Source organism: Mesoplodon bidens, assembly GCF_964165515.1.
Source record: "Mesoplodon bidens genome assembly, contig: HAP1_SCAFFOLD_352, whole genome shotgun sequence".
Classification (NCBI taxonomy): domain Eukaryota; kingdom Metazoa; phylum Chordata; class Mammalia; order Artiodactyla; family Ziphiidae; genus Mesoplodon; species Mesoplodon bidens.
In genome coordinates, this window is record NW_027672295.1 from 293,103 (window position 1) to 318,911 (window position 25,809).

A 25,809-nucleotide genomic window follows, 5' to 3' on the forward strand; every position below is an offset into this window, starting at 1 on the left:
ATTCAGAATCACAGACTGCATTTAGTTGCCATGTGTTTTTAGTCTCCTTTAATCTGGATCAGTGTTTCTCAGTCTTTCTTTTTTTATGACAAGGCCACTTTTTGAAGAATATATTTGATGTGTCATTTTTATGACCCCTTCTATCCTGGAAATTCTTTTGGTGGAGCTTATATTGCTCAGACTTTAGAGGATGTTTTTACAGTTGTGAATCCTAGGGACCTCAGGGACAGTCAGGACCAAACTTTCTATAAAAAAAAAAACAATACCAGAGATACAAAGATATGTGGAGGGGTTTTTCTGAACAGATACACCTCCTGCAGTCAAGGGAGGAAGGTATGTGAGATGGAGTGGGCTTGAAATGGACCCTCCTTTTGGGTACAGACAAGAGTGGAGCTGTGGCTGCAGGAGAAGACAGGTAAAGAAAGGAGCTGTCCTTACTAGTATCCTCCTCATAGGGGAGGGAGAGAATTAGGTATCTGGGGTCAAGACTGATTCATCAGACTCAACGAGGGAATACAGGCAAGCAAAGTAAGGAAATGACACAGCTTAATTTCAGCAGTTTATAATCTAAATAATGAAGGCACAAGGGCTACAACTATTAAATGACTAGCATGGGGAGATGAAATAAATACATATACACATCAACAAAAATGACATCATTGTTTAAAAAGGTATGGAGATGCCAACAGGAATTTTGGTGGCAAGTAAGAAAGTAGATGGGGAAAAAAATCATAAAACTTTTCATAGAAGAAGTAACCATGAGTGTGATTCCAAAAAGCTAAAACGTATTGCTAAATATTGTGCTCATTAGAAGTTATGTTAAAGAGAAGCCCACTCCTTAAATCAGGGTGTGTTTGGGCCTTCGGGTTGTGTTCTGTAAAATAAAAAAAAAAAATTTTAAATGTTTTGAGAGGGATTTTTCAGAAGAGGGAGCAAGCAGCAGGATGAGACACTGTATGGCTGGAGGAGGCTAGATTTGAGAACCTTAGGGGGCTAAATAGCCGAAGAGGGATTTTAGGAAAAAAAGAACTACTAAAGCTTTTTAAGTTGTTTGCCATAGGTTCATGGGTGTGCCATGCCCTTGTTTCCCTTTTTGTCATGCTTCCTGTTCACTGGTACAGGCTACTCTGCACTCTTACACTTTTTGGTGAATGTGAATTCTTTTGAGGAGATATGGGGGCGTATATTTCTTCTGACTACGTTTCTGGCTTCATACAGGTGAGAACACATTATGTATGAGGGGAAGCTGTAGTTGAAGGCTTGGAGGTAAAAATCCCTTGGCATAGCAGAGTTTTAAATATTATGTGGGGTCCAAAGGTAGATCACCAAGCAGTAAAAGGGTCTCAGGTAATATCTGGGTAACGTGTGGAATAAATAGAAATTTTCACTAAGGTAAATATATGGTATGTAAATGTGTGGGTTGGAAGGTGGGTTAGAGGTATCTAAAGGGCCCTGGAGGGATGGATAGATCTGCTGGGTTGGATGGTGGGGGAAGGATTGTGGGTTTCTCTCTCTTGTGTTGTCCCCTCCCTCACCCTCAAGAACCTTTGGTGTTTACACTTAACCTCTGTAATGTGGGCCTAGAACTCTAGTCTAGAATGTGCACTTTCAATGCCCAGATGCTTGAGGCAGCAACGCACTTCTGATGATCTGGACCATCTTCTTTGTCTGAGGAGCCTTACTGCACCATGGCTGAGCTCCAGCTCAACTTCCTAGGTTTTCCCATCCTTGCCTTTGTGTATTGGGTGGGGCTCCTTCTTCTGGCACTGTGCTACCTAAGGAGGAATTCATGTTTCCCAATATTTTGGAAACAGGGAGAAATCGATCAGGTCAGCAAACCAGAGTCCCTCAAAGATATTAAATCTTTTCAAATAGATGCATTCAATGGTATCAGTTTCCCTCTAAGTACTGCTTTTTCTGCAGCTCACAAATTTTGACAAGTTGTATTTTAATTTTCATTTAGTTTAAAATATTTTTTCTCTTGATATTTCTTCCTTGACCCATGTTTTAGTAGCATGTTGTTTACTCTCCAAACATTTTGGCATTTCCAGCTATTTTTCTGTAATTGATTTCTAGTTGAAGTCCATTATGGTCTGAAAATATACTTTGTATGATTTCTATTTTATATTTGTTAAGGTGTGTTTTGTGGCCCAAGATGTGGTTTATTTTGGTCAGTGCTCCATGTGTGCTTGAGAAGAATGCATATTCTGTTGTTGGATGAAGTATTCTACAAATGTCAATTAGATCAAGTTGATTGATGGTGCTGTTTAGGTCAACTATATCCTTACTGATTTTCCGCCTGCTGAACCTGTCCATTTCTCATAGAGGGGTGTTGAAGTCTCCAAAAATAACAGTGGATTCACCTAATTCTCCTTGCAGTTGGACCAGTTTTTGCCTCACATATTTTGACAGTCTGTTGTTAGACTGTACACGTTAAGGATTGTTGTGTCTTCTTGGAGAGTTGACCCCTTTGTTGTTATGTACTGCCCCGCTTTATCCCTCATAACTTTCCTTGTTCTGAAGCCTGCTTTGTCTGAAATTAATATAGTTCCTCCTGCTTTCTTTCATCTGTGTTACCATGGAACAGTTTTCTCTTTCCCTTTACTTTTAATCATCTGTGTCTTTATATTTAAAGTGGGTGTTTTGTAGACAACAAATAATTGGATCTTGGTTTATCCACTGACAGTCTGTCTTTTAATTGGTGAATTTAGAACACTTACATTTAGTGATTTTTTTATATAGTTGGATTAATATCTGCCATATCTGTAACTGTTTAGTATTTATTATGTGTATTCTTTTTTTCTTCTTCTCTTTTTTTGCCTTTTCTGATTTTAAACAAGCAGTTTATAAGATTCCATTTCTCTCTTCTCTTAGCATGTCAAGTATTCTTCTTTAAAAAATATTTTCATGGTTGCCCATGAATTTGTAATATACATTTACAACTAATCTAAGGCCACTTTTATATAGAACATTATACCACTTCATAGGTAGTGCAGGTTCCATTATAACAGAGTTCCCAATTCCTCCCTCCTGTCCCTTGTAACACTGATGTCATTTATTTCACTTATCCATATACTATAATCACCCAATACACTATCATTAGTATTATTAGGTCAACTGAGAATAAGAAAAATAAAAGTTTTGTTTTACCTTCATTTATTCCTTCTTTTCCCTTCCTTTATGTAGAGCTGAGTTGTCCTTTTCCTTCTCCTTGAAGAACTTTTTAAACATTTATTCCAGGGCAAATCTGCTGCTGATGAGTATCTCAGTTTTTGTTTGAGAAAGTTTTTATTTCTCCTTCACTTTTGAAGGATAATTTCACTAGACACAAAGTTCTAGGGTGATTTTTTTTCTTGCAACACTTTAAATATTTCACTCAATTCTCTTCTTGCTTGCATGGTTTATGATAAGCCCATAATTCTTATCCTTGTTCCTTTAGAGGCAGGATATTACTTTCTTCTGTATTCTTTCAAGATTTTATCTTTCAGCTTCCTACAGTTTTAATAAAATATGTCCAGGTATAGACGTTCTTCGTATTTATATGCTTGGTGTTCTCTGAGCTCCCACAATCTATGGTTAATCCGTCATTAATTTTGGAAAATCCTGGGCTGTTATTTCTTCAAATATTTCTTATTCTCTCTTCTCTCTTTCTTCTCCTTTTGGTATTTCAATTACATGTATATTACACATTTTGAAACTGTCTCACAGTTCTTGGATATTCTGAGTTAAAGGTTTTTTTAAAAATTCTTTTTCTCTTTGCATTTCAGTTTGCAAAGTTTCTACTGACAGACATATTTTCAAACTCACTTACTCTTTCCCTGGCCATAGGCAATATACAGATGAGCCAATTAAAAGCATTCTTCATTTCTGTTATAGTGTTTTTGGTTTCCAACATTTCCTTTTGATTCTTTCTTAGAGTTTCCCTCTCTCTGCTTATTGCTCATCTGTTCTTGCATGTTTCTGCTTTTTCCATTAGAGCCCTTAACATGAAACGATGGTTATTTTGGATTCCATGTATGACAATTCAAAAATCTCTGTCATATCTGAATGTGGATCTGATGCTTGCTTTATCTATTCAGACTGTTTTTTCTTGCCTTTTTATCATACCTTGTAATTTCTTGTTGAAAAGCCAGACATAATGTATTGGGTAATAGGAACTGAAGTAAACAGACCTTAGTGTGAAGTTTTATGTTAACCCAGGTAGGTGTTGGTTGTGTTTAATATTTACTGTAGCTGTATATGTCAGAGACTTCAATTTCCTATAGTGTCCTTGTTTTAATCTCCCTTGGTGTCTTCAGATTTCCCTAAGTCTCCTCCTTATATAGAGCCTATGCCTTGCAGCTCTTTCGGCTATGATCCTCTGTTACCATACTGGAGCCCTGTTGAGGTGGTAGTAAGGAGCTGGGGGGGAGGCGATATGATTAAATCTGTCGTTTAGTGGTCCTGTGTCCCTGCGTTCTTCACAGGTGTTTCTAACTCTTTTCTCTCTTTCTTTCTTTTCACTTTTTAGAAGAGATAAGAAAGCTAGAGGGAACTGGAGTTGGATAACTTCCCTTCTCCCATGTGGGATAAGTCTCTGGTAGTCTTTTCCTCTGCGGAGTAAGCTTCTGTTATGGAGAACATTCAGGGGATATTTCAGAATGTTTTCAAAATTGTTACTTTTCTTCCCATTCCCACACTCCTCCACCAGAAACATCAGAATTTTTCATGGCTCTTCACTGTGAGAACCTGGTGGGGTTCCCATAGGCGAAACCCATGAATAGGTGGAGGCCCCCCTAAGATAATGACCCTAGGAGTTTCTCGCTCTCATGTTAGCCCATGTGCATCCTCTAGCAATTTGTCAAAGGGTCCTTTTAAGTGTTCCTATCAATTTATAGCTCCAGTGGCCTCTGCTTGAGGTAAGCTGACCTCAACTATGATTCTCTACATTCACCCTCTATGAAGATTTTGGAGTGATTTGCCCTGTGACCTTAATTCTCTAATGCTACAAGAAAAGTCACTGACTTTCAATTGGTTCAGATTTTGCTTCTTCTAAAGACTGGAGTAATGACTCTCAAGCTCTTTAAGTGTTGGAGCTGGAACCAAAAGTTGCCTCTCAAAGAATGATTCTTTATTTTCTTGTTCCCCTGCTCACATTTCTCAGTGAGATTGGTTGGGTCAGAGAGACACCTAAGTTAGGAAGTTCAAGGAGAGGATAGAACATCATAGGCCAGGCAAGGCCAGTAGTTCTGGGGGGACTAAGGCTTCCAGTTGAAGCCCATGGCCCATCTGAGCGTTTGGAGATTGCAGGATAAAATCCCAAGCATAACTTTGCGGCCCTGGGTTGGGTTATTTAGAGAGTTTGGGATCTCTGCAGGAGAAGAGAGTTCTCCATTGCTTGATCATGCCTCACGTTCTCACGTCAGGCCTCACTCAACAGAGCCTTCCTTTATGCTGGGCTGATCAGAGCAGCAATGCTGAGCCTCTGAGAGCCTCTGAGCAGAGCCTGGAGCCTGAGCTCCAGGATACACGGTCCTATCTGAGGGACATGGATGTGACTGTTGGCCTCAGATGCTAGGCCCTCCTTGGGCAGATGACTTCTGACTGAGAATATCAAGTGTGGACCTCATAGATAAAAGTCCTTCTTTGAGTTTGTCAAAGAAGAAAAAAATCGAAAGCATTTTAAACCTTTAAAATTGATAAAAGGAAGGAATATAACGTTCTATTGGTTCCGGAAGATCCCACATACCACGGAGCAACTAAGCCCGTGTGCCGCAACTACTGAGCCTGCGCTCTAGAGCCTGTGCGCCACAACTACTGAAGGTCGCGCACCTAGAGCCCATGCTCCGCAACGAGAAGCCACCGCGATGAGAAGCCCGCACACTGCAACAAAGAGTAGCCCCCACTCTCCGCAACTAGAAGAAGCTCGCGCGCAGCAACGAAGACCCAACACAGAGCCAAAAATAATAAATAAATAAAAATTTTTTAAAAAGTAAGCAGTTATGAGCTGCTATAAACCTACTGTTTCTTTACTTGATTTAAATGAATTTAATTCTTTAAATAACTGAGCAGGTAGAGAATTTAGACTCAGCCATTATTAGAGGTACCTTATACAACCAAAGTGGTATAAAAACCCTGTAACATGAAAGTGTTGTGGAGGTCCTTCTGGTCTTCTGAGACCGGGACACCTGTACCTTTATGTCCCATTTATAAATGTTCCTGTATAATGTTTGCGATGCTGAAATATTCGATGAGATAGATACGCCATGCCTATTACATGCCTTCCCTATATCTCTCTCAACTACATCCCTCTAATGAGTTGGTGCAGCTCCAAGGCTCTATCCAGTAACAAGGTAGTGTCAGGCAGTGCTTGTTGTACTCACTGGCTTTTAATCCTCCAACTGCCTTGTAATCTCCTCCTTCACACCTTGATGCTTAGAAATGGCATATTTCCTGAGGAAGAGGTTTCTACGGAGTCCTGGATACTTGCTTGAAATGGGGACAGGAGGATGGAGGAACAGAAGGGAAGATATAGGGAAGATGAACGGATTATTTTTATATAAATTTTTCTGCCATAAAAACTATAGGTACCAAGCAAAGCAATCAGGGAAATTTATATTCATGCATTAATTGACCACTTACAACGATGAGTAGATAGAGAACATTAGGTAGATTAAGGAAGTATCTAGGAGGTAAAATGGATAAGATTGATAATGGATAGGATATAGTGGCTGATGTGAGAGGTTGAACTCAAGGATTATTGTTAGGTGCCTGGTTTATACAACTGGGTGAATGGTGTCACTACACACTAAGACAAATGAAAATGAAGGAGGAGAGATTCGGTAGTTTAGGGAGACCATGAGTATTTAGCTTTATGTATATTTTAAATGAACAGATTTAGATGTTAAATAGGCAACTGGATTTACAGAATTCAGATTAGAGGTCTCAGGTACACAAATGTCCAAACTTTATGGAGTTGGTAACTGAAGCTGTGTGTTTCTGTGAAATCATATTATGAGTTCTAGAGTGAGGGGACATAATGGCCTAGAACTGAATTTTGAAGAATTTCAACATTTCATGTCTGAGGAGAAGGATACGCACCTGCAAAGAAGATAGAGAATGAACTGCCGCAGAGATTAGAGGAAAACCAGAGGAGTTTTTGGGTCAAGGAAAATCAAGTCTCAAAGACAGAAGCAAATCCTACTTACAGATCAAGTAAGTAGGAGATAAAATTTTCACATCACATCCATGGATTTGGAAATAACTTATGAAGTACCTTTTTATTGGAGTAATAAAAGATGGATTCTATTGGGAGTGGGTTGAAGCATGAGAAGGAAGTAATAAAGTGAAGGTATCAAATATAGATAAACATTTTTAAACAGCTTTATGGAGGCACAACTGATGCACAAAAAATGGCACATGTTTAATGTATACTATTTGATGAGTTTGGACATATGCATAAACCCATGAGACAATTAACACAATCAAGGTAATAGACGTATCTGTCCCCTCCAAAAGCTTGTGTCCCATTTTTTCTGTGTGTGGTAAGAACACTTAACATGAAATTGACCCTCTTAACTAATTTTAAGTGCTTAACACTATTGTTAACTACAGACACTACTTGTACAGCAGATTTCTCGAATTTATTCATCTTGTATAACTGAAAATTCATACCTGCTGAACAACAGCTCCCCATTTCTCCCTTTCCCCAGCCCCTGGCAACCAACATTCTATTCTCTGCTTCCATGAAGTCTGATTATTTTAGGTACCTCATATAAATGGAATTATGCAGTATGTGTCCTTCTGTGACTGGCTTGTTTACTTAGCTTATTGTCCTCCAGGTTCATCCCTGTTGCCACAATGGTAGAACCTCCTTCTTCTTTTAAAGTTGAAAATATTCCATTGTAAATATATACTACATGTTTTGAACCATTCATCTGTCGATGGACAGTTTGGGAAAAGCTTCTTGACATTGATCTTGGCAATGATTTATTGGCTATGACACTAAAAGCACAGACCACAGAAGCAAAAATAGACAAGTAGAACTACATCAAAATAAAAAGCTCCTGCACAGCAAAGGAAACAACCAACAGAATGGAAAGGTAACCAATGGAATGGGAGAAAATATTTGAAAATCATATATCTGGTAAGAGGTAAATATCCAAAATTTATAAGGAATTCCCACAACTAAGTAGCAAATAAACCAAATAACTCAATTAAGAAATGGGCCAAGAACTTGAATATACATTTTCCAAAGAACACATATGAATGGCCAAAATGTATATGAAAAGGTACTCAGCATCGCTAATCATCAGGGCAATGCAAATCAAAATCACAAAGAGATATCACCTCACACCTGTTAGGATGCTTAGTTTCAAAAATACAAAGGTAACAAGCACCAGAGAGAATATGGAGAAATTGGATCTCTTGTACACTGTTGGTGGGAATACAAAATGGTATATAGTCACTATGGAAAACAGTATGGAGGCTTCTCGAAAAATTAAAAATAGAACTATCATATGATTTAGCAATCCCACTTCTGAATGGATATATGTATATATATATATGTATATATATATGTGTGTGTGTGTGTGTGTGTATATGTATAAGAGAACTGAAATCAGGATCTCAAAAAGATTGCACTCTCATGTTCATTGAAGCATTATTCACAATTGCCAAGATATAGAAAAACATTTTCAAGAATTATTTTAAAAACTGTGCCTTTGAAGAAGAGATAGTGTGGTAATTAGTAATAGAAGTCAGGTGGAGAAAGGTGAGTTTGGTTTTGCTTTTCTTTTTTGCTTTACTCTTCTTTATTATTTTTCCCAATTTGGAAGATTTTAGAATGTTTAAAAACGATAGTGGAAAAGATCCAGATTAGAGAAGGTATTGAACAAAATAAGGATCCTTAGAGAGTGCAAGGTGATGCAATCCAAATCAGGAGTAAGGGAATTGGGTTTAGTAGGAATAGAGCTTCTGTTCTGTTAAATTACCAAAGGAGATAAAGATGGCAGCAGATGTAGTAACTCTATTATGTTAATGAACAGGAAAGTTCTCCTAATGTTTTTTCTTTTCTTTTCTGTGAATTAAAAGAGATTATCTCCTGATATTATAGCAAATGGTGGGGACATGCCATTTAAGAAGAGTGCACTAGCTGAATCACTTTGTTATACAGCAGAAACTAACACAACATTGTAAAGCAATTATACTCCAATAAAGATTTTTTTAAAAAAACAAAGAACAGTGCAGAAAGAGAGAACAAACTGTAAAGAGTGGGAAATGATGGGTCCAGATTAATGTAGCAGAATTAAAGGGCAATATTAAAGGACCTTTGAGGTTAGTGATCATGAATTTATAAAGGAAACCATCTAAACTATTATACACTTTACTTGGGAAGACTTTGAAAGCTGGAGATCAAGAAAAGAGAAAGCAATGGTTTGGGTTGATCCAGCATAACTAAAAGACACTGGAACAGGGCTAGGGACAAACACACTATTAGATAATGGACACTGGAATGTAAGAGAGTAAGGAGAGATACAAAGGCAGTATCAGGAGAAAGCAAGGGAGTAAACAGACTTTGCGTCAAAGTACTATCATAGTGGTGGGGTATTTGAACAAGTGAACTGGAATGTGAGAAGTTATTGTAAAGGGATGGCATATTTGTGTGAATAATTTTTAAAGACTATTTCTCTTTTTCCAGCTCTGATTTTTATTTTAGAGGACTGACTCCTGAAAACTCGGTTTCCCAGGATTCACTGGCAACTAGCTTCCAATTAATTTTGAGTAAAGGAAGGACTGGTGAGAGTTTGGAAGAAGGGGATAGGGGAGAACCCAGAAGGCCCTCTTTCTTTGAGTTGTACGTACAACTGAGGCTTCGTCTCCCTCATGCGTCCAATTCCTGCTCAAGGGCTTCTCCCTCCATGTTCCCAGCACCCACCAGCAGTCTCTACATTCATTACCGTTCTGCTTAGGGGATTCAGTCTTTCCAAACTCTAGGTTGCCTTCCTATTTCATTTGACTCCAGCTTTTATAACTTTTGAAACAAGCTCCTTTTATTAAAATCTACTTTCTAAACTTCCTGAAGCAGATTTCCTGTCCTGCATGAGTAATCCCAGGAAAAAGATGCTCAAGATGGGACTCTGGAATAAGGTTTTGAGCTTGAATGTAGTAGTGACTCCACTGCCAATGCAAAGACAAGTGTTTCTTCCGAGTAGTGGAAGCAATAAATAAATTACCAGCAATATTTGCTTTGAACATATTGCCAGTTGAAGACAATACTTTTACATGTCAAGCGGCAGCTGATTTTGTCTATTACAGCAGTAGTAACTACAAGCTCCACGGGGACCATTAGCTGCTTCTTATAGCACCAGAGAGCTTACAAAATGAAAATGTTTACACTTAATGTTAAAAGGTGTTAGGTGTTTAAACTCTCAGATCCAGGCATGGGAAGACACAGAGAGCCACACTGAGGGCCTTAAAATTTTCTCATGTCTTATAGCCACACAGCAGACATGGCTGAGGATCAAGTTTCAAATCTAAAAGTGTGAGTTGCAGAATTAAAATCCAAGTTCAACGTACATCTGTGCTAAGTCTCACAGATGAATATCAGGACATTGATCAGGAAGAGCTGGGTATTAAGATAAGGATATATTGAGTATTCAGGATAAGTGCAGGTAGGCAGACTCAGATTAATATGAAAATTTTTAACCCAAATCTTCCTGTGGTTTCCTCGCCAAAGGAAGCCACCCTTCTTCCTCCCCATTTGAGGAAACTAACCTTCCCTTACTTAACATATCTCTAAAGACCTCATCTAAATAGGTTAGTTTTCAAGGAAATTTCTACTTTTCTCAAGACCCACCCACATCAGCACTTACTGCATCCTAATAACTACAGTCAGATTCCACCAGGCCCCAGGAGGCAAGTATAATGTCCACCCTGGTAGGAGTTAGCATATACATCAAAAGAAATGCTATATCCTGCTAATGTGTATCAGCAGAAACCTGTAGAATGTGTGTGTGGCATATGGTTTTTTGGGTTTTTTTGTTTGTTGTTTTGCAGTACGCGGGGCTCTCACTGTTGTGGCCTCTCCCATTGCGGAGCACAGGCTCCGGACACGCAGGCTCAGTGGCCATGGCTCATGGGCCCAGCCACTCCGTGGCATGTGGGATCCTCCTGGACCGGGGCACGAACCCGTGTCCCCTGCATCGGCAGGTGGACTCTCAACCACTGTGCCACCAGGGAAGCCCTGGCTTATGTTTTATAAGTGCTAGACTGAGAAAGATGGAATATAAAGTTGGAAGGGGTTGAATTTATTATAAAGAACTTACCTGAGATTCAAAGTATTAGCTCTAGCTGATGGAATTGGCTCTAATCGTTGGCTTGTTTGGCTGACTGAAACATAGATTCAATAGTCAGCAACATTCAAAGAGGGCAAGATGCCATAATTTATCTGACAGAATCCATGTACTTAAAATGGGAATGTTGGATTGGATTAAGTATGTGAAACCCACTCAACTATCCCACAGTTATGCCCCCACAGAGGTCATCGATAACATTCTTCTTCAAGACATTAAGACATTCATTGATGAGAGAAATACAAGCATCCTTGAAAACCTCTGTGGCATCTGTCTTCTGTGGGCTAAAGATGACAATGCGGGATAGCACCAATGAAATGGCCCCTGTGCTTTTAACAGGAATATGGGGTTACAGAGTAGCAGAGGTTAAGTGGTAGCATTTAATATGAGAAACAAGGTGAGTGCAATTATCATAAAGGTCAGCAGGGCAGAGTGGCAGTATTTTGACCCAAAGTGACTTCCAGCAGTAACAGATTAATCACATTTACACTGGGAAGTACATTGATGAGCAGGCTTGAACGGTATAAATGAAAATAAAATTCAAGCACAATGAGCAGAAACCTGCATTGATTTTCCAGGAGTGAAAATTACAGCCTCGCCCAGACCTAAACCAGAGATCAGGTGGCTACAATAGCTTCAGAAACTTTGCTGCAACACTGTCAAAAGTATAGAGTGTGATTTTTTTTTCTCCAGGTCTACCTCAAAGGGGTTTACAATTTTCCAGGGGGAATGTTTAGAAAGAAAAGTGGAAAACTCAGAATTTTTCAGAGATTATTAAAATAAATTTACACACCTGAGGTTCCAAAACATCACTGTGGTCTTCAGGTCATAATAGGGCTTATGGAAGCCATGTGATAATTGGAATTTTGACACAAGTTCACCTCACTAGAAATCCTGTGCAGTGACCTACACTATATTTCCCCATATCTGAATATATTTTTGGAGTACACATACTTGGAAAATGACAGAACTCTCAAACAACGTAAGTGCTATTAAGAACGGCTACTGCCTGACATCCATTAGGATAGCTATTATTAAAAACAATAATAAAGAACAAGTATTGGCATGGATGTGTAGAAATCTGAACCCTTCTCCATTGCAGTTCCTCAAAAAATTAAACAGAATTACCATACGATCTAGCTATTCTACTTCAGAGTATATATCCAAAGGAATTAAAAGCAGGGACTTGAACAGATGTTTGTAATTTCATGTTCTTAGCAGCATTATTCACAATAGCCAAAAGATGGAAACAACCTAAATGTCCATCAACAGAGGAATGGATAAACAAAATGTAGTCTATACATACAATGGAATATTAAATGACCTTTAAAAGGTAAAAATTCTGACACACACTACGATACGGATGAACTTTGAAGACATTATGCTAAATGAAATAAGCCAGAACCGAAAACACAAATACTGTGATTCCAGTCCTATGAGGTACTAGAGTAGTCAAATTTATATAGACAGATAATAGAATGGTGATTGCCAGGGTCTGGGTGCAGTGATGAATGGAGAGGTGTTGTTTAATGGGTAGAGAGTTTCAGTTTGGGAAGATGAACAAAGTCCTGGAGATGAATGGTAATGATGGTTGCACAACAACGTGAATGTACTTGATGCCACTAAATGGTACACCTAAACATGGTTAAGATGGTAACTTTTATGTCATGCATATTTTGCCACAACTGGAAAAAAATACATCGGAAGGGCCAAGTGGAAGCTCCTGGAACTGTCCCTACATGCAAACAATACCAAAAAAATAGCAACAGCACATATCTGGGGAATTTGCAGAGACTAAAATAACCATGCAGATGGTAATCTCCATCACCTGCCCCATTTAAATAATCTGTTTGGCCTGGAAAAAAGGCAAATAAGTCATGGACAATGATTGTTGATTATCATAAGATAATGAGGTACTAATTCTAATCAAAGCTGCTGGATTTTATGGGCCTTTTTTTTTTTTTTTTTTTTTTTTTTTTTTTTGCAGTACGCGGGCCTCTCACTGTTGTGACCTCTCCCATTGCGGAGCACAGGCTCTGGACGTGCAGGCTCAGCGGCCATGGCTCACGGGCCCAGCCGCTCTGCGGCATGTGGGATCTTCCCGGACTGGGGCATGAACCCGTGTCCCCTGCATCGGCAGGTGGACTCTCAACCACTGCGCCACCAGGGAAGCCCCCAATGGGCCTTTTTTTCCTGGAACAAATCAAAACATCTCTAACTCCTGATATACAGCTATTGATCTGGCGAATAGTTGTCTCCACATCAAACAGCAAAGATAATGGAGCAGTTTACTTCTATCTGACAGAGACAGAAGTACACTCAAACTCTGTCTTACTTGAGTGCTATGCCAAGTCTCCCGATGTCTATAATATTATAGCCCATAGGGAGATTAGTCATCTGGATATCACAAAAGCATTATGATAGTCCCTTGTATTGATGAGTTTATGGTGATTGGACATGAGAAAAAGTAGGAAGTGCTCAAGTTGTGTCAGTAAGATACACAGATGTCAAAGAGTGGGAAATAAACTCCATGAAAATTTAGGATGTCAAATATATCACAGCCTAGGTATGATAATGCACACAAACGGAAACCAACCTCCAGAAAGCACTGAACATCGTGTTGATTTGTTTTAAAGATGGAGGCAGCACACAGCTAGGATTCCGAACGATTTGTTACACACTCCCTTTCCTAAATCCCATTCCTGATAGTGACTGCTCTTTCCTTTTACCCCTTCTCTCCTGTCCTCACCCTTCCTTTATTGTTCCCTATCCTTCTGCCCCTCTGCCCTCTTTCATTCTTCCTCATAGAGAATAACCTGGGCTATTATTTGTATTCTTTACATTCTTTATATCTCTCTCCCGTCCACCCCCCACCTCAACAAAGGCCTTGTACCAACTAAGAAAGGAAACATTTCAAGTCCTCAGAGTATTGAGAGGAAAAAGTTATGGGGAAATAGCAAATCCTGACAATTTAAATATTCTCTATGTATCACAGAAGTATATTTATCGTAAATAAATTCATACATGCAATAATAGCACAAATAGAAAATATTCACAAGCTACCAGACTGCCAAATTCTGCGTGAGATACAAAATCACATACCCATACTATCTGCTTTCCAATTTATAATTAAAACCATGTTACTGCAGAATTTTAAAAATAGCATTTTGATCATTATAAAAGAAAAAATTATAACTACATCAAAATTGTAAATTTCTGCACTTTTAAAGACACCATTAGAAAATGAAAGGGAAAGCCAAAGATTGGAGAAAATATTCATGAGATATAGATATAGATATAGATATAGATATAGATATATACATAACATAGACTGGCAACCAGGATATGTAAGATGATCTTACAACTCAATAGTGAAGTAGTATTTGGGGGAAATACGACTTCAGAATTATAAGAAACAAATATTTGTGTTTAAGCCACCCAGCCTATAGTATTTTTTCTTGAGATATAGTTGAAATATAACATTATGTAAGTGCAAGGTGTACACTTGTTGGTTTGGTACATTTGTATATTGCAGTATGATTACCACCAGTAGCATTAGCTAACACCTCTATCATGTCCCGTAATTATCATTTTTTTGTGGTGAGAATAATTATGATCTAGTCTCTTAGCAACTTTGAAGTTTATAGTACAGTACTGTTGACTGTAATCACCATGCTGTGCATTAAATCTCCAGGGCTTACTTACCTATCAATACCAGTTGCAAGTTTATATCATTTGACCAACATTTTTCCAATTTCCCCACCCCCAGTCCTGGAAACCACCATTCTACTCTTTGCTTTTATGACTTTGGCTTTTTTAGATTCCATATATAAGTGATATAAGACAGAAAAAGACAGTCTATGGTATTTTTGTCATAGCAGACCAAACAAAGGAGTATTTGGGAGATGCCATATCATGTAAGCTTTTTAGTCAATGGTGAGAAATATTGATTTTATTCAATTACAATAGGATAGTGCAATGCAGAGTTGGGTTTGGAGGCTTAAACATGGGAGAAAAATGACCTAATTTATTTTTTTAAGATTATCTATTGGGGGGGGGGCTTCCCTGGTGGCACAGTGGTTGAGAGTCTGCCTGCCGATGCAGGGTTCACAGCTTCGTGCCCCGGTCCGGGAAGATCCCACATGCTGCGCAGCGGCTGGGCCCGCGAGCCATGGCTGCTGAGCCTGCGGGTCTGGAGCCTGTGCTCAGCAATGGGAGAGGCCACAGCAGTGAGAGGCCCGCGTACCACAAAAAAAAAAAAAAAAAAAAAAAAAAAAAAAAGATTATCTATGGGGAGTTTCCTATAGACAAATAAACAAGGATTCAAGAAGAAACTTTAGAAGGCCCTTTTTAAGAGTCCAGGTAAAGGATAGCAGATTAAGGTGGTAAAAATAGAAAAACATTAACTAGCAATTAACTGAGAAATAGATTTTCAGGAACTAACCCCCACACATTTAGATAATTCATCTGAAATACGCTATTTGAAAATATACCTTCTTAGGATGCATCATATCTCTGAAGGAAATGCTAAAATACCAATGGATTGATAGTCCAAGCAATGAAGATTTACTGAGTGTGTGTGTGTGTGTGTGTGTGTGTGTGTGTGTCGTCCTCAACTGTCCTAGGTTCAAGGAAAGGCAAATAGAAATAAAACCTTCATGTTGGAATACTGTCCCACAGTGAGTAAAGGTATCATGTACTTTTAAAATTATATCTATTTAAACAAAGCCTAATATAATGGGAAAAATAAACTAGACCTGGAATCACAAGACCTGAGTTTGAATCGCAGCTTGATTAATTACCAGAATATTAAGTTCGGGCAAGTTGTCCACATTTGATCAATTTCAGGTTCCTTATTTACAAAATGGTTGGCTGGATCGAGTGATCACTAGGCTCCCTTCTTGCATGAGATTTTGTTATTCTACAACACCATATTGGTATTCTCCTTAAAGTGAATTTCAAGTGTTTGGTCAAGAAGAGGCTCATTTACTTCTTTTATTTCAAATTTAATAATAATGTAAGCCCTCATCCCATCAGGCAAAGAAGAAATTCTACCAGTTTGTCATCATTCAAGAATCCATTTCTTTCGTTAGATCACATGAACATTCTAGAGGCTTAAAATATCCCTAGAAAGTGTGGTAGAGGCTCTGTATTTGGGCCTTAAACAAAAGATATATCTTGTTGAACTTTCATGGTGGCTTTAAATCTGCTGACTCTACTGCTTCACTGATAAACTGGAATAACAGGAAAGTTGGTGCCTGAACCCATATTACTTGCATGAAGTGCATAACCACTGTTTCTGAAATCTTTCTCTATCTCTGGAGACATGCCCTATTTTCACACTGCCATAGTGAATGTTTAAGTCTCCTGCTACATGAAGATATGTCCCTCTCTCCAGCCTCAGGGACATCTATCCCTCTTCCTTTGGAGTCTCAATGGCTCTCCTCTTTTTCCTCTCTCTCTCTCTCTCACCTAACATTATTCTTTCAAAGTATTTGTGCTTTTCAAAGAACAAAGGAAAATCTGTCAATTCCAGGAATCACCAGCTTTCCACCCTAACACAAATCTCCCCTGAAGTAATTAACAGCAAATGTTGACTACCATCTTGAAGTGGTGGTAATAGAGTTGTTGGGGAAAACAAACACAAATTAAAGTTTCAATAAATTATACTGCCATAACTACAAATAATTAGCTCTTCAAGAAAGCAGATTTATATATCGACAAAATCCTTGCTTTGGAGCCTCCTCACCTTAGTCCTTAGGGGAACAATCAATGATCTGAAATCTATCCCTTACCAAGCATACTTTGAAAAGTTCATTCTACTATACAGCTCATTAGATAGAACTTGCAATAAATCTTAACAGACTCAGAGAAGAAAATGTTTATTTAAAGTGGTAAATTTTTCAAAACTTCATATGGAGCCTGACCGTATTTCCTAAGATCTGATTCCTGCATTTCACTTCAGATTATCCCCAATCATTAGAGAGATCTCTATCCAAAAGCTATGTGAATCTTCTATGTTCATGTTGCCATATCTGACTACATATATATATTCTTATTTAACACACACAAAAACTCATGCACACACTGTCTCTCGCTCTCTCTCTCACATACATACACAAACACACACACACCCATCCCTTCAGAGTTCATATATTTGTAAACCTACATACTCTTTTTGTAACTGCAATTTATTTTTTAAATCCACATTATGTTATTATGATCCACCCATGTTAATACACACAAAAACATTTCATTCAATTTACCTACTGTATAATATTACTTTTGAGAACAAACCATAATTTATCAATTACCTTTAAGAAGGGAATTTAGGTAACATCCACCTTATTATAAACAGCACTACATTAAGATTCCAATGCACATAGCTTCTAATGTAGATAAATAAGAATTTCCTTAATGATAGAGAGGCTGACCTTTCTTTTATAAGTTTCGTGGCCACCCAGATTTATTCTTTTGTGTTTTTATTTGTCCATTTGTCTATACTGCTGTGGAAATGTTTCAATATTAATGTCATATAATCTGTTCAGCTTTTCTTCATACTTTGTGATTGTTTAAATATTGTGTTTAAGACACCTTTCCCTAACCTGATTTCATAAAGCTATATCCATATTTTGCTTTTAAAGTATTAATGTTTTTTCTTTCATATTTAATGTTTGATTTGAACTGGAATTTATTTTCTCATTTCTTTAAGATAGGGGTCTAACCCTTTGTCCATATGAATTTCCAATAATCTCAACACCATTTATTAAAAGGTTCATCCTTTCTCCACAAATCTGTAATGTTACCACATTAGTCTTTTTTTTAATCTATCTATGTTCCTGGGCCCTATATTCTGTTCAATTTTGTTTGTCTATACCTTTGCTGTGCCGGTACCACACTCTTTTAATTAATATGACTTTAAGTGTTTATATCAGGTAGCATAGGTTGCCCTTTCTTCATGTTTCTTAATGTTTTCATATCTTCTTCAAAAATTTTTGGCTACTTTCAACTCTCTACTTATACGTAATGGTCACCTTGGCTAAGACACGGTAACCAGACATTTGGTCGAACAGTATTCATGATATTTGTGTGAAGAATTTTTTTTAGATGAGATTAACATTTAACCCAATCAGTTGAAAGTCTTAATAGAAAAAAGACTGACGGCCCCTCAAAAAGAGGGAATTCTGCCAGCAGACTGCCTTTGGACTCACACCGCAATATCAGCTCTTCCCTGGGTCTCCAGCCTGTAGCCCTGCCCTGCAGAGTTTTTGCACATACACATGTCCTATTGGCTCTGCTTCCGTTTCTCTGGAGAACTCTGCCTAATACACTTCTCTCCCATATAAACTTTAGATTTAGCTTGTCATGGCTTATGAAAATATCTACTGCAATTTTCATTGTAATAGCAATGCATACACAAGTTAGTGGCATGGTCAATTATAAGATATTGATTCATTTTTTCAAAGAATATTATAAAGTGTTCCATTTAATTTTTTACATCCTTTAAGAAAGCATCATTTTCTCCATGAATATTTGACTCACATTATTATATTTATTCTCAAATACCTGATATTTATTATTTTATTGTGAATGATATTTTTACTTAATAGTAAACGTATTAATGGAATAGTATTTAGTAATAGTAGTACATTTTCTTACTGGTTGTTGCTAATATTTTAAATTCTTATTGGTTTTTGTACATCAGTCTTGTATCCAGCAAGTTCAGAGATTACAGATTTTCTTGTATTTTGTACGCAGACATTTTCCACTTCTTTTTTTGTTTTCAAATGTATTTTCCACTGGCTTTTGCTTCTGTACATATAAATTAATCTTGTGTTAATATTTTATTTAGAATAGTTTTATTGATCTCTATAAACGGATGTGTTGTATATTTAATTTATTTATTTTGGTTTGGCTATTGTATACTGAAAAAGTGAGTATACCCTCTTGTTTCACTCTCTGAAAAATTTTATATAAGATAAAGGTTAATTTGACTCCTGAAGGATTTGCAAAGTCACTTTTAAAATGTCTGGTCCTGGTGTTTTTGTTTGCTGATTTGTAGACATTTGACCAGACTATCCTATTCATGTAAAAGTTGTTAGTATACTATGTTTCTCTATTTCCTCTTAAGACAATTGTGCTAATTTTATTTTTTAATTCAATTTTTTATAAATTTTCATATTAATGGCATAATACTCTTTACTTTATTCCTATAATTAGTAAAACTCCAAATATATGTAAATAAAACCCCTTTTCTTTCAGAGTTTTGTTTGTGCCTTCCTCTTCTATGAACATAAAAAAATACCATTCTTTATATTTTCAAAGAAACAAAATTGAAGTTTACTGATCCTCTCTACTGTCTATTTAGATCCCATTTTTTACTGACATATAATTCACATACCATAGAATTCACCTATTTATAGATTTCAGTGATTTTGAGTATATTCTCATATAAGTGCAACCATCATTACAGTCAATTTTGAACATTTTTATCACTTCAAAAAACAAATCTAATATTCTTTAGGCATCACCTCCCTATATTCCCACCCTACTTCCCACAAGCTCTAAGCAACCACTAATCTATTTTCTGTCTCTGTAGATTTCACTATTCTGGACATTGCATAGAAAGAGAATCATACAATATAAGGTCTTTTGTGACTGACTTTTTTACTTAGCATAATATTTTGAAGGTTCATCTAGGTGATAGCATGCATCAGTATTTCATTCCTTTTTATAGCCAAGTAATATTTCATTGTATGGACATACCAATTCTGTTCATCCATTCCTCAGTGGATGGACATTTTGACTGTTTCCACTTGTTTGCTACTATGAAAAATGTTGCTATAAACATTCTTCTTCAATTGGTGTGAACATATGTTTTCATTTCTCTTGGGTATACATCTAGGAGTAGAATTGCTGGGTCATATGGTAAGTTCATGTTTAATTGTTGGAGGAACTGCTTAGATGGTTTTCAATTGAGTGATGCCATTTTGCTGTCCTACCACTATTTTTTTAAATAGTGTGAAGTGTGAGTCCTCCTACAAGTTGGTGATTATTGATACCCTCTATAGTTTGTTTTCTGTTTGTCCTACTTGTTTTATTAATTATCTCTTCTTCTATTATGGCACAATCTATTTAATTCTTATGTTGCAAACTTAGCTAATTAATTTCTAATAAGTTTCCTTTCAAATATGTGTGTGTGTGTGTGTGTGTGACACAGATTACAAGTATTGATTTACAGGTTCCCAGCAAGGGTTTTTTTTTTTCAGTTCTAAATATTTAGTAAATTCTGACAGAAATTGTCATTAAATAATAAAATAGAGCTTACAGTTTCAAACTTAATAGAGTAAAAGTAGACTGCTATAAATATTTCATGATTCCAGAAGAAAAAGAAAAATATGAAAGAATTTAGACAAGTAGGAAAAAAAGGAAGATTTAAACCAAATTAGTAACTACATTTAATGCAAATGGATTGGCTGCTCCAAATGAAAAGAAAATAAGTGTCAGATTGTATAAAATTACATGTAACTATGTGCTATCTTCAAGAGACATACCCAAAGAAAGTGGAAGAAGTAAATAATAAATGCAAGAGCAGAAATTAATGACATAGAAAATAAACAATACAAATTCAAAAGCTAACATTTGGCTGTTGAAAATACTAATGAAAATGGCTATCTACTTGAGGGACTTCTCAAGACCAAAAAAGAAAAAAAAAAAAGATAGAAAGCACAAGAAACCAATATCAGAAAGGTAAAAGGGTCATATATCACATACATGTTACAGACTTTACAAAGGAAAAAGTGAACAAAGAGTTTTCAAATAAATTTTAAATTTTATAAAAATCACAGTCCTCTAGAAAAATATAACATCAAAATAGATTCAAACACAAATAGAAATTTATACATATGTTTATACATTACAGACATTGAATCAGCACTCACTACTCTCACCATGAAGAGAGCTGAAATCCAAGATTTTTCACTAGTGTGTTCTAAAGAAAGGAAGAATTCCAGTAGTACACAAGCTCTTTGAGAATAGAAAGAGGGAACACTATTCAACTACTTTTTAATATTTTCTTCATTTCAAGACAGGAAAGGACAGGATAAGAAAGGATAATTAGAGGTAACCTTACCCAGGAAAACAGATGATAAATATAATATAAGCAAACTGAGTCCTACATAAAAGGCTAATTTCATGACAGACAACCAAAATTATTTGAGACAACAAAATTAATAATAAAATTAAACATACAAAAAAATTAAATCAAAAGTTTCTTATAATTTCAGCAGTCGTGTGTGATTTTACAAAAACCCGCAGCTAATCTTATCAAAGTAGAAACAGAAACTTTCTTAAATGAAAATTAGCTATCTACCATAGAGTAACATTATAGATACAGGTGAGATGATGAAAGATTTAAAGATCAGGAACAAGACAAGAATGCCCCCTGTCACCACTCTATTCAGTATTGTACTTGAGAGTTTAGCCAGTGGAGAAAGTCAAGAAAAAGAACTAAGATGTCTAAGGATTAGAAAAGAAAACACACAACTTGTTCTATTTATATATGATATTGTTGTGTACAGAGAAAACACAAAATAATGTACAGGAAATTGCTAGGATTTGTAAGAGAGTTTCATAAGATTTCTAGATAAAAATCAATAAAAATAAATTGTATTTTTATATAATAGCATCAAACAGAAAGTGATATTAAAAAATCCTTTTAGATAGCACCAAAAAGCTGAAGTAGCAATAAATCCAATAAGATATACAAAACCTTTACAGACAACATTATAATACTTTTTCAAAGACCTTGAAGAAATCAGAAATGAATAGAGATACATTTTGTGTTTATAAGTTGGATATCTTAATAGTGAAAAGATGTTAAGTCTCTAAAGATTAAGTTATAGAGTAAGCAAAATCTAAGTGAAAATGCCAAAGATTTTGTTTTGGACCTGAAAAACTTCTTTAAAAATTTATACGGATTACAAAAGCCCACCACACACTTGAAGAATAATATAAATGTGGGAAAACTTGTTCTACTGAATATTTAGTGTTCTTATAAAGCTATAGTAACAAAGAGAGTGCAGTTTTGATATAGAGACAAACAAATGAACCAAAAGAAGACTTAATAGAGACACAGAAAAACAAACCAAAACATGTATTATTAAAACAAAATCATATATATATGTATATGTACACACACACACACACACACACACACACATGGCAACTCTGCATAACAGAGGTATCACAGCACCTCAACAAAGACATAACAAACTTTTCGATTAAAAAATGCTGAGCACTAGGGTATCCATGAAGAAAAAATAATTAAAATTGTTTCATATTGTAAACAAAATTATTTCCAGATGGATTAATGACCTAAATGTGAAACGGTACCAAATATATTTTAAAAGACAATATAGGAGGCTATCTTTAAGCCACAAAGTAGAAAGATGGAAAAAAGTATAAGCTTTAAAGGAAAAGATTGATGTATTTACCCACATTAAATTAAGAAATATTTTCCAACAAAAGAAAACACAAAGATAGTTAAAAGAAAGGTTATGCCACAGAGTTTGAAAAGATCACTGCAACATATAAAACCAATAGAGAGACTACTATTCCAAACGTGAAAAGAACTTAAAAAGAATAAAGCTGGAGGTATCTCACACCCTGACTTCAGACTATAGTACAAACCTACAGTAATCAAAACAGTATGGTACTGACACCAAAACAGACATATGGAACAGAACAGAGAGACCAGAAATAAACCTATACACTTATGGTCCATTAATCTAAGACAAAGGAGGCAAGAATGTTCAATAGGAAAAAGGTCTCTTCAATAAGTGGTGATGGGAAAACTGGACAGCTACTTGTGAAACAATTAAATTAGAACACTTTCTCACATCATATACAAAAATAAATTCAAAGTGGATTAAAGACCTAAATACAAGATCAGAAACCATAAAACTCCTTGAAGAAAACATAGGCAAAACACTCTGACATAAATAATAGCAATATTATTTTGGATCTGTCTCCTAAGACAAAGGAAACCAAAACAAAAGTAAACAAATGGGACCTAAATAAACTTAAAAGCTTTCGCACTGAAAAGGAAACCATTGACAAAATGAAAAGACAACCTACTAAATGGCAGAAAATATTTGCAAATGATATGACCTATAAGGGGTTAATATCTAAAATATATAAACAGCTCATAAAACTCAATATTAAAAAAAAACAATTAAAAATGGGCAGAAGACCTGAATAGACATGTTTCCAAAGAATACATACAGGTGGCCAATAGGCACATGAAAAGATGCACATCACTAATCAACAAAGAAATGCAAATCAAAACCACAATGAGACATCACTTCATACCTGTCAGAATGGCTATCATCAAAAAGACTACAAATAACAAATGTTGGCAAGGATGTGGAGAAGAGGGAACCCTAGTACACTGCTGGTAGGAATATGAATTGGTGCAGCCACTATGGAAAACAGTATGAAGGTTTCTCAAAAACTAAAATTAGAACTACCATAAGATCCAGCAATTCCACTCCCGGGTATATATACAAAGAAAACGAAAATACTAATCCAAAAAGATGAATGCACCCAATGTTCACAGCAGCATTATGTACATTACTTACAATAGCCAAGATATGGAAGAAACCTAAGTGCCTGCTAACAGCCAAATGAATAAATAACATGTGGTATGATACACACACACACACACACACACACACACACACAAATATTACTCAGCCATGAAAAAGAAAGAAATCCTGCCATTTGCAACAATATGGATGGACATGGAGGGTATTATGATTAGTGAAATAAGTCAGACAGAGAAAGACAAATACTGTATGTTATCATTTATATGTGGAATCTAAAAAATAAAATGAATGAATATAACAAAACTGAAATAGACTCACAGTTATAGAGAACAGACTCGTGCTTACCAGTGGGGAAAGAGAAGGAGGAAGGGGCACGATAGGGGTAGGGGATAAAGAGGTATAAAATGTGTAAAATAAATCAGCTACAAAGATATATTTACAGTTCAGGAAATATGGCCAATATTTTATAATAACTTTAAATAGAGTATAATCTATACAAATATTGAATCACTATGTTCTACACCTGAACATAATATAATATTGTAAATCAACTATACTTCAATTACAAAAAGGAAATAAACTCTTAAAAGCAAGAATACAAAGGAAAATAACCCAATAGAAAAATAGGCCAAAAATTCAATAGACCCTTCAAAAAACAGCAAATCCCAAAAGCCAATAACTATATTTAAAATTGTAAAATATTTATATTTTCACTAGTAATCATAAAAACTAAAATTCACACCATAATGAGGTACCACTACACACAGATTAGATAGGAAATATTAAAATAAATGATAACAACTAATGTCAAGGAATTTAAATATGAATCACCACCACTGCTGGAAGTGTAAGTTGATTTGACCACTTGTCATTATCTTCTGGTTTAAGGACATATTTTCTCTGTGACTCAGCATCTCATTCCTGAAACTTCCCTGTAACCCAGTATTTCACTCCCTAGAGAAATGTGTTCTCCTGTGTACTAGGATACATATATAAACATGTATCTTGTTCAGCACTGTTCATGACAGCCATAAATAGAAAACAACACAAATATCTATCAACAGTATTATAGGAATGTGCACATAAGTAATAAATCTACAAAGAAAAACAATGAATGGGTTAACATAAAAGTTAGGTAAGTGGTTATTGTTTGTGCTATGGGAGGAGGGTTTTGTGATGATGCAAGGCATAGAGGGGATTCTTGGTTGTTGCCAATGTTCCATTTCTTGACCTGTGTGATTGTAACAATTGTTATTGCTTCATAATTGTCATTAAATGTACATAGAGTCTATACATTTTCCATCTAAACTCACAAAGAAAAGCAGCTATTGTGCTTACCACCTACGGAGTTAAGTACACAGGAATGATGCTACAGATGAATACTTATGTCTCCATAGAGATGCTTGCTGGCCACAAAAGTTAAAGCACCAGGATAACTGCCTTTCCTTATTTTCAAATTCCAAGTCTCACATAAATGCACTGAGTTTGTGGAATTTCTTTTACATAAAGATCCCAAGCTGAAAGAGGGTCTCGGATATTTTTTTCTTAACTTCTAACCTCTGCCTTAGGAAGGTACACTAGAAAATGCAGTAGCCCCCTTATCCTCAGGGTATACGTTCCAAGACCCCAGTGGTTGCATGAAACAGCAGAAAGCATCGAATCCTATATGTACTGTGTTTTTTTCCTATACTTACATACCTATGATAAAATTTATAAGATAGGCACAGTAAGAGGTTAACAACAACTAATAATAAAATGTAAAAATTATAGAAATATACTATAATAAAAGTTATGTGAATGTGGTCCCTTCCTCTCTCAAAATATCTTATTGTACAAATTCAATGCCTCTTCCATCTTAAGTAAGCACT

At 36.1% G+C, this 25,809-nt stretch overlaps 1 long non-coding RNA gene across 6 annotated transcripts in view; it reads right to left on the reverse strand.

Annotated features, from left to right (window-relative positions):
* The window catches only part of LOC308610390, a 174,203-nt gene that overhangs the window by 82,855 nt on the left and 65,539 nt on the right, over nucleotides 1-25,809 (reverse strand). Inside the window, exon 3 of one of the 6 annotated variants that reach the window (XR_014014535.1) lies at nucleotides 11,346-11,370. The exons of the other annotated variants lie outside the window; for them this stretch is intronic. This is a non-coding gene — a long non-coding RNA (uncharacterized lncRNA). Of the gene's footprint in view, nucleotides 1-11,345; nucleotides 11,371-25,809 lie in introns of those variants that run through there. 6 annotated transcript variants of the gene reach the window in all.